The sequence below is a fragment of the Rhipicephalus microplus genome, chromosome 4 (assembly GCF_043290135.1).
Source record: "Rhipicephalus microplus isolate Deutch F79 chromosome 4, USDA_Rmic, whole genome shotgun sequence".
Classification (NCBI taxonomy): Eukaryota; Metazoa; Arthropoda; class Arachnida; order Ixodida; family Ixodidae; genus Rhipicephalus; species Rhipicephalus microplus.
In genome coordinates, this window is record NC_134703.1 from 213594586 (window position 1) to 213607303 (window position 12718).

At 38.6% G+C, this 12718-nt stretch overlaps 1 long non-coding RNA gene across 4 annotated transcripts in view; it reads right to left on the bottom strand.

The window, feature by feature from the left end:
* Positions 1-12718, bottom strand: part of LOC142814745 (uncharacterized) — a 43301-nt gene that overhangs the window by 20927 nt on the left and 9656 nt on the right. For 3 of the 4 annotated variants that reach the window (XR_012895070.1, XR_012895069.1, XR_012895068.1), the window contains exon 2: positions 7651-7791. This is a non-coding gene — a long non-coding RNA (uncharacterized LOC142814745). Of the gene's footprint in view, positions 1-5702; positions 6911-7650; positions 7792-12718 lie in introns of those variants that run through there. The other variant, XR_012895066.1, reaches the window with a different exon arrangement.

Consider the following 12718-nt stretch of genomic DNA (forward strand, 5'->3'; position numbering starts at 1 on the left):
GGCAGTAAGGACCAGTTACAAAACCCTTTTTTTATGAAGTGCTCATTAATCAGGGACCTAACAATTCTGTACATAAACGATGACAGCAACCACTTCTCCACAGATTGAACGATTAGGTTATACTAATAAAAGCATTAATATAATCAGACTCTTTTTTTTTTGGAAAGTAAATACAATGCATAAATAGCCAGAGTCATTTACAAATGCCATGTGAATTCCCGGAAAGCGCTAGGTAGCTTTATATAAATTAGGGATGTCTGCAAAAAAGCCTACGTTTATGTTGAGCAGAAGTCCAAGTGAACATGCATGCATATGTTCATGAACTAGTTCTTTGTAACATGTGGTCCAACAGCTCTAGCTTAAAAGCTTCAGGCAGCTTTTATGCTGCTCCAAAAAGATTTTAGTTGCACCACAAGCTCCGGATATGCCTTTCATGAGTCACGTCACTGTGCCTGTTGAGTCTTTAAAAAAACAGGTTTGAAGGGGATGCTAAAAATATTTTTTTGAAGGGGTGAGTAGCAGAGAGCATTAATTTATTAAAGTCTTCAATTTTATTATGTTAGCTCTGAGGCTTGCAGGTATGTTAAATGAGCATGGTCATATGAGTAACACCTCATAGGTCAATAATTATAGGGTGAACAGCAAGGTATGTATCAAATAGGATTATGCAAATTGCAGAAATAGACATAATGAAGTTGTCGAGAAGACTTTGTTAACAGTACATTTACAGGCTTCACGCACAATTTGCTTTCCAGCAGGGTGAATTTACTTTTGCTGATGCTTCCGATGGCATCATTGCACTTCATAAGCACTGGTTTTATGCACTGCACGTGACGATCTTGTTTTTTCAAGGTTCATGTACTGATTAAAAAGTATAGGATCAAAAAACTTACAAGCTGTCTTAAGGCATAATCAGGCTCACCATAGAGGTAATTGGTGACATTTTAGTGAGTTGTATGTGGGAGGTCTGTGTACATAACATCATAGTAATCTTGCAATGCTGTAGCTTTATTTGTCTAACGAGTGAAGCTTCTTTTCCTGTTAAAAATTTCTGCCAAGCAAACAAGTTCCAACAGTAGGATTTGCCCTTGGGTAAAGCAGGTGGTAAGAGTGAGCTTATTCAGAAGCCCTTCAAGAGTACCCACTAAAGGAATTAGTACCTATAGGGCAAAAATTCCAGTGCACCAAGAAGGGCAAGGGAGGACGGTGCAGGTTAACACTTCAGGAGGGCATCTTCTGGACATCATCCTTCTCTAGCCACAAGCTTGTATGGCCAATGTTTAGCAGACTCCTACTAACATAATCTAGGTATAAATGTTGCTTCTCTATTGCAAGATGACACACGATATACCTTTTGAGAGTCTCCTCACCACAAGCCCTTACATTAGCCTAAAAATATTTTTTTCTACGGTGCCCTTTTTTGTCCTAAACAGTTGTCTCAAGCAACAATATTCACATTGTGACAGTATAGCTGGTGACCACAGAGACTGCTCCAGCCATCACGATGTATACTCCACTCAATATGTAAGACACTGCAAAATCATAGTCCGGTGTGCGTGCATACGACCTTGAACATGCAAGCAGTGACCACTTCTCTTGTGTTCTCTGCACTGGCGCATGCTTGTTGCACACCTGTTCAAGATTGTGAGTGAAATTAGTTCTGGCAATGCTGTCTCAGAGGTAAGACTGTGTACACCCTTAGGAACACCATGGTGGAGCGAGCAGAGATTCATATCAAATGTAGTAATAAACTGGCAATATCATGGTGATATAAGCACACTTGCATTCATTTATTACATGTTTAGTGAGGCAGAAATCACACAGCTCAACCTAGTTGTGATCTCTTTTCATTATTATCTACATAGTTTTCCCGTTGGTCACAGCACAGGAAGAAAAATTTTTCTGTGGGAGCACCATATTTTAAGCTTGCATGACTCCAATGAAGCACTGTGCGAACAGATATATTGAAAATGTCAATACTTCGGGTCCTCTAAATGGTGAACTGGTTGTCACATTCAGCCGGTGATCCTGCAGGAGCTTTAGCATATACTCTGAGATCATTTTGCATCAACAATGCCACATACAATAGTTTAACAATGGTTGTTAATGGGCAAGATGATGCATAGCTTCAGGGAGGTAATTAAGCTAAGGGGGAAAATTATTGGTGCCTAAGCACCACTGGAAAAATGATAAGGCACAGAAAAAGAGCATCGGTCGCAGCTGAACTACAGAAAATATTTACACTGCACCACACATTCGCATCGTCTAGAATTTTCCCTAATAATGTTATACCAACCTGCCCAGCAACAAGTACTTCTAAGGTAATAATGTGCAGAATGACACTTGCATAAGACAGGGAACAGGACGCGAGTTAACTGCCATCTATCTTTGTTTGTGCAGGGTGTCTACCAACCTGGGAAAGTCGGGGAATTGGGGCCTTGCTGGAAAACTGTAGGAACTTTGGTAAAACCTGGCTAATTCATGGAAACTGGTGGCAGTCTGTGCCACCATCACAAAAATAAGCATTACCCTTGATCAATACTCAAAAAGTCACTCCTTCGACTGCAACTACCGTGAACAGCTAGAAGAGGCCTAAAAAAAGACAATGCATAACTGTTTCTTCTTATTGTACAAACAAAAGAATACACCGACAAAATTAACACAAAATTTACTGATGTTTGGGCACCTGATATCGTTCTTAATGACAGCCATAAGAAAGGTACATCGTATTTAAGTATGACTAGGTGCGTGATGTAAGCACCAAAAGTATATGGTCAGCGTTCCATAAATCTTATTGAGTATATGTGCAGCTGTGTGAATGTGCAGGGATTCCAGGTGCTGGCATGATGCAAGCTTGTTTTCTTCGACCAGAACACGGTTGCTTGACCAGTCAATTTGAAAGCCTGTATATTCTGCATGTTCAGCGAGGGCATCCAAGGCCACCCATGATTTGGTGACTTCATTTTGAACTGTTGTGTTGTTTAACTCTTTCATTGAAATCACAGGTCTCATAGACTGACATGTTGTCACACTCGTGGCAGACTACAGTGTAAAGAAGACTACAGAAACTTCGCTCCGCAGCTTATTCTTTCCATTGACTAAAGCATTCCTTAGCTTCCATGTTGGTACATGCACTATTTTGATGTTCCTTCTACATATCACATATCATATCTGGCTTTCCAAGCACAGCATTTCTCACATCGGTAAATTTGTGCATATTTGTCGTGGCCACAAATTCGGCTTGGCTTGAAGGCCTTTTAGTTTGGTGCTTAGGTTAGAACTGCCATCACATGAGGTTTGCTGGGCTATGTCTTGCCTTGTATAATATTATTGCTATTATTATTATTATTGGCGATGCAACTGCAAACGTCCTCCGCTATGCACTTATTGCAGATATTTCAAGAGTAGCACACTCTCTTCTCATTTCATTTCCTTGAGATGGTGTTATTAAATCCATGAGTATTTTTTATCATTATGTTCATAGAAGAGTATGTAAATGAAGGTAGCATGAAGGTAACAAAAACACGCAACTTAGCTTCACAAAAAAAAGCCTACTGGCTTTTTCAGCTTGCCTTTGTTGTACATAGCCTGGTCACTCCTCACAACGGTGTTCATGCTGTCTGAGACGCATCTGGAAGCTAAGTTGCATGTTTTGGTTGCTGACAAGGAAGGCTTCTTTTCAACTCTAGATGGCTCTATGTATAATGATAAGGTAGCCACAGGTTTGGAAAAAAGCTGAATAAATCATTTTCTGAGCAACTGCAGCCAATCAATTTATGTGGATGGACATGCATCTTCACTTTCACATGCAAAGTCTGGTGTACCCCAGGGATCAATCATGGGACCAGTTTTGTTTCTGATTTACATCAACGACATTGGACATGGTTTGTCATCTACTATCGAATTATTTACATACAACTACATCATTTATAAAAAAATTGACAGTACCCAAGCTAACGAGTCATTATAGTTGGACCCTAATAAACTCACATTTTGGTGTCACCATGGCAAATTAACACTTCCAAAACGAAGGCCATGACGTTTACAAAAGCATATAAAACAAAAATGAGTCAATATGAAATTCAAGCTCTCCCCATTGAAAAAGTATCCCTATTTAAGTATCTTGGAATTCACTTATCTTCTGACCTGCCTTAGAATAAGCGCATCGATATCATAACTAGTGAGGTGTCAAAAGCACTTGGATTTATTAAAAGAAACCTTTACTTGGTGAACTATACCTCTAAAATGCTAGCATACACTACACTTGTCCGTTCAAAGATAGAATATGCATCCATCATCTAGAACCCACATCAATCATATCTCATCGATTAACTAGAATTAAAATAAAATGAAGCAGCAGGATTTATCACCAAGTGGTATTCTCGCAACTGCAGCACTACAGATATTACGCACTCACTTTCATTACCCCTTCTTGAAAAACGTAGACTGTCGTTGCATTTTCGTACATTTTATCATAGTAAATGTGCCTTCATGAAACTTGTACAAACACACCTCATAAGATTTTGAAACATATTGATCACCAATTCAAAATACACCCTTTTTTGGCACGCACAGTTATGTATCAACACTCACCATTACTTCGAAGCACACATCACTGGAACACACTGCCAAGCGACATCCCTTGATTCATTGATCGTGCCACCTTTGTAAACCAATTCAATATTTTCTTGGACATATGACTTACCTATCTGTGTGAGTTTGTAAGTGCATGTATGTGCTTATTTTTACTCTTCTTTCATTGTAAATATATTTTCTCCTTAAAGATGATAGTCTTGCTTGGGATACTCCAATGCAAAAATTTCGGTCTGTCAGCAAAAAGGCTCAAGTACGACCACATCCATAGCATCCACCAGTATTGCTCAAGTTTCTGCGTTCATACTTGTACGATTGTCAATAAAAATCAAATATTTAACATATTTGAGGCACAATATCAACACGTCGATATTGTGCACTGTGTTTATTTATACTAGAAAAGGTATAAATAAGTAATTCTAAGCACTGCAGCTGACAATGCGATGCTTCGCATGGAAAGGCGAGTCTCCTATGCTTTGCTAAGACGATACTGTGCTGCTACCTGTCTTGAAATCTACAAAATATGGCCTCCAAGATTGCACGCATGCTGCGTGCTGCGTGCTCGCTATAACAAAGGCCATCCTTTCGTTTTCTGAAATTACCGCCAGATGGCGCTCATGTCTCACGCAACACCTCCAGGATCCCATTCACCAGTTTTCTCGTGCAAAACATCAAATAAATATTTCTGTCTATTCACTCTTTTCAGGCGAAATACAATAGTCTTTCGACGACATTTTTGGTCAAATATGCAGATAGGGGGCAATTTTTTTCATGGCAATTTTCTGTATATATATTTTTTTGCACTATAGCTGTGTCTTTCTTATTGAGTTTTCATTCCTGTCACAATTTTTTTTTTTTCCTTTTGCATCTTTGTCTATGGAACTGTATTTTACATTGTTTACCACTTTAATTTTATAATGGCAATGTTCTAATTTGCAAATTTATTGTATAACTAAAACGCCCTGCGTAATGCCTGAATGGGCCTTTAGGGTATATATTAATAAAAAAAAGTGTTGATGCACATAGCGGGTGACTGAACGAATAAGTTTATGCCCTGTTACTAACGCTTAATCAGGAACATGTAGCGGCAAGTGTGAAAAAAGCAAAAAGGCAAAAACTATCAGTTTTTATTTCAGTGAAGATTCATGTTGCCACTAAGAGCTGTTGTTTCAGAAAAAGACACTTGGTAAATAAATGTTTCAGAGTATATTCAAAGAAATTCGGAGCGTTTGAAAACTTGTGATCCGCTAAGAATTTCTAACTCAGAATCTATTATCTTATCACTAAGTGAACAACCTTCTTTGTGCCGTAATGCATTCGGTATAGACGTAAAAGATTTATATTATTGTTTGCCCCAATGTGAAGATTTGAAGTGTATAAAGCAGTGCATGAGAGAAGATAATGATGAGTTGTTGTTTCAGTGCCAGTGTGGCATCTCTATTGCGTCGTTTTTAGAGCTCATGCAGGCCACCTAAATTCTACCGTTGTGTCTTGGAAGGGAAATAATTTTGTCCAAAAATCTGGTATCTGCATTGAATCATGAATATACCTGTAATTAGTTATATCTTTCTTGGGTATGTAGACGGGCAGCTGCAAAAGCATTTGAATTGGTTATCATCACACGCTGTTTGATATGTCCATGACTTCTTAGTTCTACTGGACATTAACAATTGCTCTTTACTGGTTGCTAATATAAAGAAAGATGTTAAGGAAAACGAAATGTCGGCGTTTCACTTTGGAGTTTCAAAAAATTGATGAGCTACAATTTCTTGATTTAAGACAGGCTTTCGTCAAAGATCACATATATAGCAATACCAACCTAGATTCATAAAGCCAATTCTAAATTTTAATTCTGGCCACTCAAAACCATACAGGGAGCCATTGCGTCAACTGTGCTGGGTGCCGCTCTTCAGAAGTTACGCGAGCACCTTATGGCGCATGCATTTGATGCACAAGTTGCTCGCCTTGCAAATTCTGGCTTTCCGAGTGACGTGATTTGCTCCTTGTCGGAAAAACTTATTTCAAAGATCGAGAAGTTTTATCATTGTGATTCTAGTGCACTAGAAATTAGCAAGAAAAAGAAGCAGGCAGTTATCCCATACATACACAGGATAGAACATGGTTTGAAAAATGTTGGTGCTCGTTATTGCATAAACATGTCATTCTCAGCACGTAATAAAGTGCATAATATGTGTACTTTGGTGGATAGAGCATTGTGTCAGCAGCCAGGGAAAGGAAACAAATGTGTCTCCAGTCATGTCCACAGATATGCTCCTTGCACTACTGGCGTGGTTTATGGGATTCCACTGTCTTGCAGCTGCGAATATTTAGGTGAAATGGGGCATTACATAAACGTGTGCTTAAGAGAGCATGGGCTAATGCTATCAGATGCTAAAATCACATCTAATTTGGCAGCTCGTTGTAGGCCATGTAGATGTGTGCTCAGGGCTGGGCAGAGATGCCCGAAAAAGTATTCTGGAAAGCAGATATCGAAATGCGTGGTTTGGAAGCATAAAATACAGATACTGAGATAAATTTGTAATTCATGTGACAGGATATTTCAGAGATACGTTTGCAAAAAGACAAAAAAGTATTCCAGAATACATATACTAAAATACTTTTGTCTATGTCGGGGATAGTTATACTCCATACAAACATTTGTTATGTGCAGCATAATATTTAAAATGTGCAGCACATTGAAACTTGCAAATGAAATTGATTTATTGTATTTTCGCCATTCTCCGAGTGTCATTAAGGCATTACAAAGGATGCTTACACTGCACATAATTGTTAATAACCACATATTTACAGATATCAGTTGCAATAAAAAACTATGCCATATGAGAGCATCAGTCACACGCATTGTACACTGAAATCCGGAACTCAACAGCAACACTATTAGTTATGCTAGAAGGAGCATAGTTCAAGCGAAGTGCTGGAACCATAAACAAACGAACTTCCAGTTGAAGTTTTAGTGTTTTCTAGAAACATCTTAGAAAAGGCAGAAAGAATTAAGAACGGACAAAACAAGGAATGCGAAAGAAAACTCAAAAAGACCTCTTTCGAATCGCTGTTTGGCCATGCTGGCGTTTTTCAGAAATGCTCTGCAGAAAGAAGTATCGTAGATGGCACACGGCACCAAATTCTCTTTGGGTGGTTTGTGGCTTCCGCAATAAGCTCCAGTTTTTCAAATGGGCGCTGCAAAAGAAAAGTGGAAAAAAAAACGAGAAAAACAAACACTACTCGTTCAATTGGCATGAGGAAATACTTTTTGAAAATGGCACCCATTGTGCAGTATACAATACTCCTCACAATGAAAATATCTGTGCTGGAATTCAATATAGCAGTGTAACATTGTTGTCTCGCTGAAGCAGGCCATCATTCAAACACATCATGCGATGCGGGTAGCAAAGCAACTAGCTCGCTTTCAAGAAAGTAGGAGTCAGTTTCGCCCTCAGCAGAAATGTATAAATGGTGGGTGCATATCTTGCCGTGGACTGCCAAGGTCACAGCAGAAATTTTTTTCCCCATTGTAAACACGTCTCAGCTCATTTACGAAAAACAAAAGTAACAAGATACCCGTGTCCTGGATAGTATCACGATACATGCGATACACCGTAAAAGTATTTCACTACTGAGATACAAATACATTTTTTAAAAGTGCCTCGATACAGCAATACAGACACTCAGAAGTATCTCTTAAATACTATTGCGATACTACCCAGCCCTGTGTGTGCCCCACTTGTAGAAAACAAATATCAGATATTGACATGTTGATTAGCACATGTGTGAAGTAGCCGAAGCATTTTCATTAGATCTAACAACAAGTGCATAAGTATTTCATATAACACTCGTCTAGATGAAGAACATAAGGTCTTAGAGAAGACATGAATCATTCTGTGTTGTAACACATGTGTACATGTGCATATTTCTGATGAGTCAATATTTTCTATATATGTTCTTTCCTTTTCCAAATAAATTTCAGTTGTGAAATCTGCGCTGTTACGCTCTCTGACTGCTTCTAACCCGTTCCTTTGTAAAATATTCTATGGTGAACACTCACCAATTTGCCTAAATCATGATTCTGCATCTTTTATTTACCTATGGAATCGGGGAAGCAGTTGCGGTCTGACAGATTCCTTTTTTCCACCCCATATTCAAACATCAGCACTTCAAACGCTACCGCAGCTTTTATTGCAGGTGTTTGAGTACTTTCATTGTGCTCCACGCGTCAGAACCCAGAGAAATAAAACACCAACAAGCATGTGTGCATTGTGTAAAAAAAAAAGAGAGTGAAAGAAAGGATAAATTAAATTTTGCTGTACAGTTTCGTTGTTGCGACATTGTTGTTAGTCGTTGTCAAGACAAGGTCGCATAAAATACGTAAGTACTCCTTTTTGCTGAAAAGTATATTTTAGACATGTACAAATGAGACGGGGATGCAAATCATTAGTAAATCATTAGTAAATAAATCAAGGTAATCTAATCCAATCCTAAATGGCCTGCAGGCTATAGCCATTATAATGAACTGGAATGTGCTCCAGTAAGCCAACTGGCCGGGCTGTTGCATCCTTGTTTTATACAAATGCCGCGAGATAGCGCCACCTTTACGTTTCCTAGCAGCATTGGCTGCACTGTTGGACTATCGCAGGCTCCTTCAAACTTGCAGCTGCAGTTGATTTTATTTGTGTGGTTGTGTTCTGGTTGTTCCAAAAACCAAACAGCCAACTTCCTCAGTGCCTGGGTCACAAGTTTTGTTTTGACCAGATACACACATTTTTTCATAATTACCACATACACTCACAACATTATGAGTGTGTGTATAAAATGTGTTCATTTGTTTTATATGAGTGCCTCTTATTTTATTTTTTTACTGCTGAGGTGTTCTTTCCACCGCACATTTTCCAAGAAGACATTATGGTCATGGAGTTTGCTTTTAATCTATGTGAAAAACCTGGAAAAATCACTAAATTTGAAAAAATTCGAATTAATAAACACCCTGTTGTGGCTTTGCTAGCAAGTATGTTAGGAAACAGACACGTGTGCAGTATGGAAGTGTGCAATGTCACAGTCATGTATTGTCAAGAAACGTCACATACCTACGCTTGAAATACTTTTCTGACCTTTCAAGTTTCAACAGATGTGTCAATGACACATCATTTCTTTCCTAGGATGAAATGCTTTCAAGAGTCCTATCAGGACCCCTGCCTGTGATCTTTTTCAGGTATTTAATATGAACTGACATGCCCTAATGCTTGCATACTTACACAACAATCTGTCAAATTTTCCATACTCTCTTAACAGCCTGTAAATTCACTCCTAACAACACCCCCTCCACTCTTCCAGTATAGGCCAAAAGGGTGATTATTTACAATACCATGCTTGTGGAACATTACTATTTATGAATCTTACAATTGTTTGGTGAAAAAAATTAGGGGACCCTCAAGGTTTGAGTAGAACACAACAGTGATATCCTATCCCTAGTGCATACTCCAACCACCTAGTGCATACTTTTTGCAGGGTAACATTACTTGAAAAGTTTGTACTGCAGATTATTACTACGTAATCAATGTTTAAAGTGGCTTGTGCTAGTAAGGGTTTCGCATATAGTTGCGGTCTGCGTAATAGATTTCTAAATGGTGGCTAAGCGAGCTTCTTGATACGATACGTACACATAGTTACTTCGAAGAGCGCAGAGATGGGACACAGGATAGACCACGCAATACAGGTACTGTGTAGTATGCTTTAAATCATGAGCAACTATGCGCATGAAATGTTTTTAAACTTGATATGCACCCAGTACATGGTCCTAAGAGAATACTCCAGTAGCATTTGTGCCTTTTGTTTTTTGTGGCTGCTTTAAACAACGAAGTCATTATGATAATCTCACGTTCTGATGGCCAGTGGCAATGCACATTTGTACCATGAAATACTGCGATATTACATATTGTATTGTGAAGCGTGTATACTAGACGCGTGTATTTGTAAAGCATGAAAATTATTTTTGAGCAGGCACGTGGCTTTGTGGTAGAATGCCTGCTTGCCACACAAGCAGCTTGGCTTTTATTCTCACTCAGACCTAGAAGGTTTTATTTGTTATTCTTTTTATTTCAATGTTTTTATATAATAGACCAGATGTAAAGTGAACATGGAGAATTTCATGCACCAAAAAAATGCCAACACTGCAGCTGTACAGGTGGAATCACACTTGTCCAGAGCAGCGGAGCGCATGGCTCTTGTTAGTGACGGCTTCTACGTCACCTTAGCTACATGCTTCTGTTCACGCTTAAATTATCGCACAAAGGCCTACCACGCCGTATGCCATGTTAGATATTCATAAGGCGTCGGCATTAACATATTTCTGCAGAAAACAGCAACTGGAGCGGTCGGCTGGGTGTTTTAGACAAGTGTGATTCGATCTCTACAAATATTAAGTGATTTAACACTCCAAATTTAATTTCGTTGTGTTCGATTCAACAGTCATGATTTGCAAAACTGTATATGTTTTAAAAGTTTACTAATGTTTTAAAATGTTAAGTACACCAAAATAAAAGAAAACTTGTGCAACAGTATGATACACAGCATCCGCCCTGGCACATTAAAAGAAAAAAGACTTGAGAAGTTGTGTAGCGCAGCTGGCTACTCAGCTCCAGGAATGTGCTTGTACCAATGAATACTTACCTTTTCTTAACGGTTCTGTGGATTTCGAGGGCCTGATTATTTCCTACGGCCAATCAATTTTTTTAATGTACATTTCTTTTATGTCACTGAAAAGCTCGTAATTCAGAATGTCTAATCACGCATTGGCAACACAAAAAAGGCAATGAAACAGTTTTCACCAATCGTTGTTGCTGATGGAGTCTTATATGCAACACATGTTGAAAAGAGTGGCCTACAGCTGTTCACTGCATTGGTACCAAATTCTGCCATGACAAAGTGCATGAGCAAAGTGCTGGAGAGATGGTGTGTGCATGCACTGTGGTTCAATGCAGGTTTTTTGTTGCTGTGGAGGAAACTCCACTACTGAGCATCAATTTCTTAACCTTTTGATGGTTAATAGGATGAATGCATCCTACTTTTTTCTCAGTAAAACTTTCTCTGCCACTTTACATTGCCATCAGCACAATGCCTTCCAGTTGTGGTGTACCAGAAACATTAAGGAAACTGAGAAACTATATATTGCACATTTACAATGCATGGTATCAGTGATACGTTGAGTTTAAAATCTTTTATTCTGTTAATATTTTTTTTAAGCCGGTGTCATATTGCGTATTAGGTAGCTAAAGTTTCAAATTTATGGTATTCTTCTGTTCAGATTTTTTAAAGAATTTTATCATGCAACTATAGATTTTCTTTCTAAATTGCAAAAATTAAATCTGCCTAAAATCATTGTGGAAGTGCACTTGTGGAAAAATGAAGCAGTTCCTTGCATAGCCTAACAACATAGCATACATGCATAATCTGTTTTTTCATATTTGATGGATGCCACAAAACAGCACATTCTTTGATATTTTTTATCATTATGAGGAGAGGCAATGAGACCAAAAGCTGTGGCTAAGACACTGTTGCTAAAATTTCGTGCCAAAGGAAAAATATGGCAAAATTGCTGCTTCATACAACCAGGAAGCCAAAGAGAACACGAATTTTCAAGATCATCAAATCATGCAAGATATATTAGAAAAGCAAGTATGTCACACCTGAATAGAGTTCACGAATATGATGCAGCATTTGTTAACACACTTACAGCATTCAGTGCATTGACACCACGTCAAAGTGGCTTGCCATGATTCATTACCACAATTTTAATTATTTGCGAAAATGCAGGCTTAACTGAGATGTTCACCCTTATTCATTGCAGATACAAGACAAGACATGCATAGACACAGCTTCGTTAAATGTGAATGAAAAGCAATATTCTCCTTTTTCTTTACTTTCATATGAATGAGTGCACTCATCTATGCCTGCTGTTTTCTCCTTGTTTTCGACGAGTTTCAATATTATCGCCACCAGCGACAAGACAGACACAAGCTGAAAGGGTACGTGTATGTGAAGACCTTGGGACAGAGCCGCTAGACTCAATGCCACAGGCAGAGGCGCAGAATTGTGTAGAAAATCTGAAATTAAG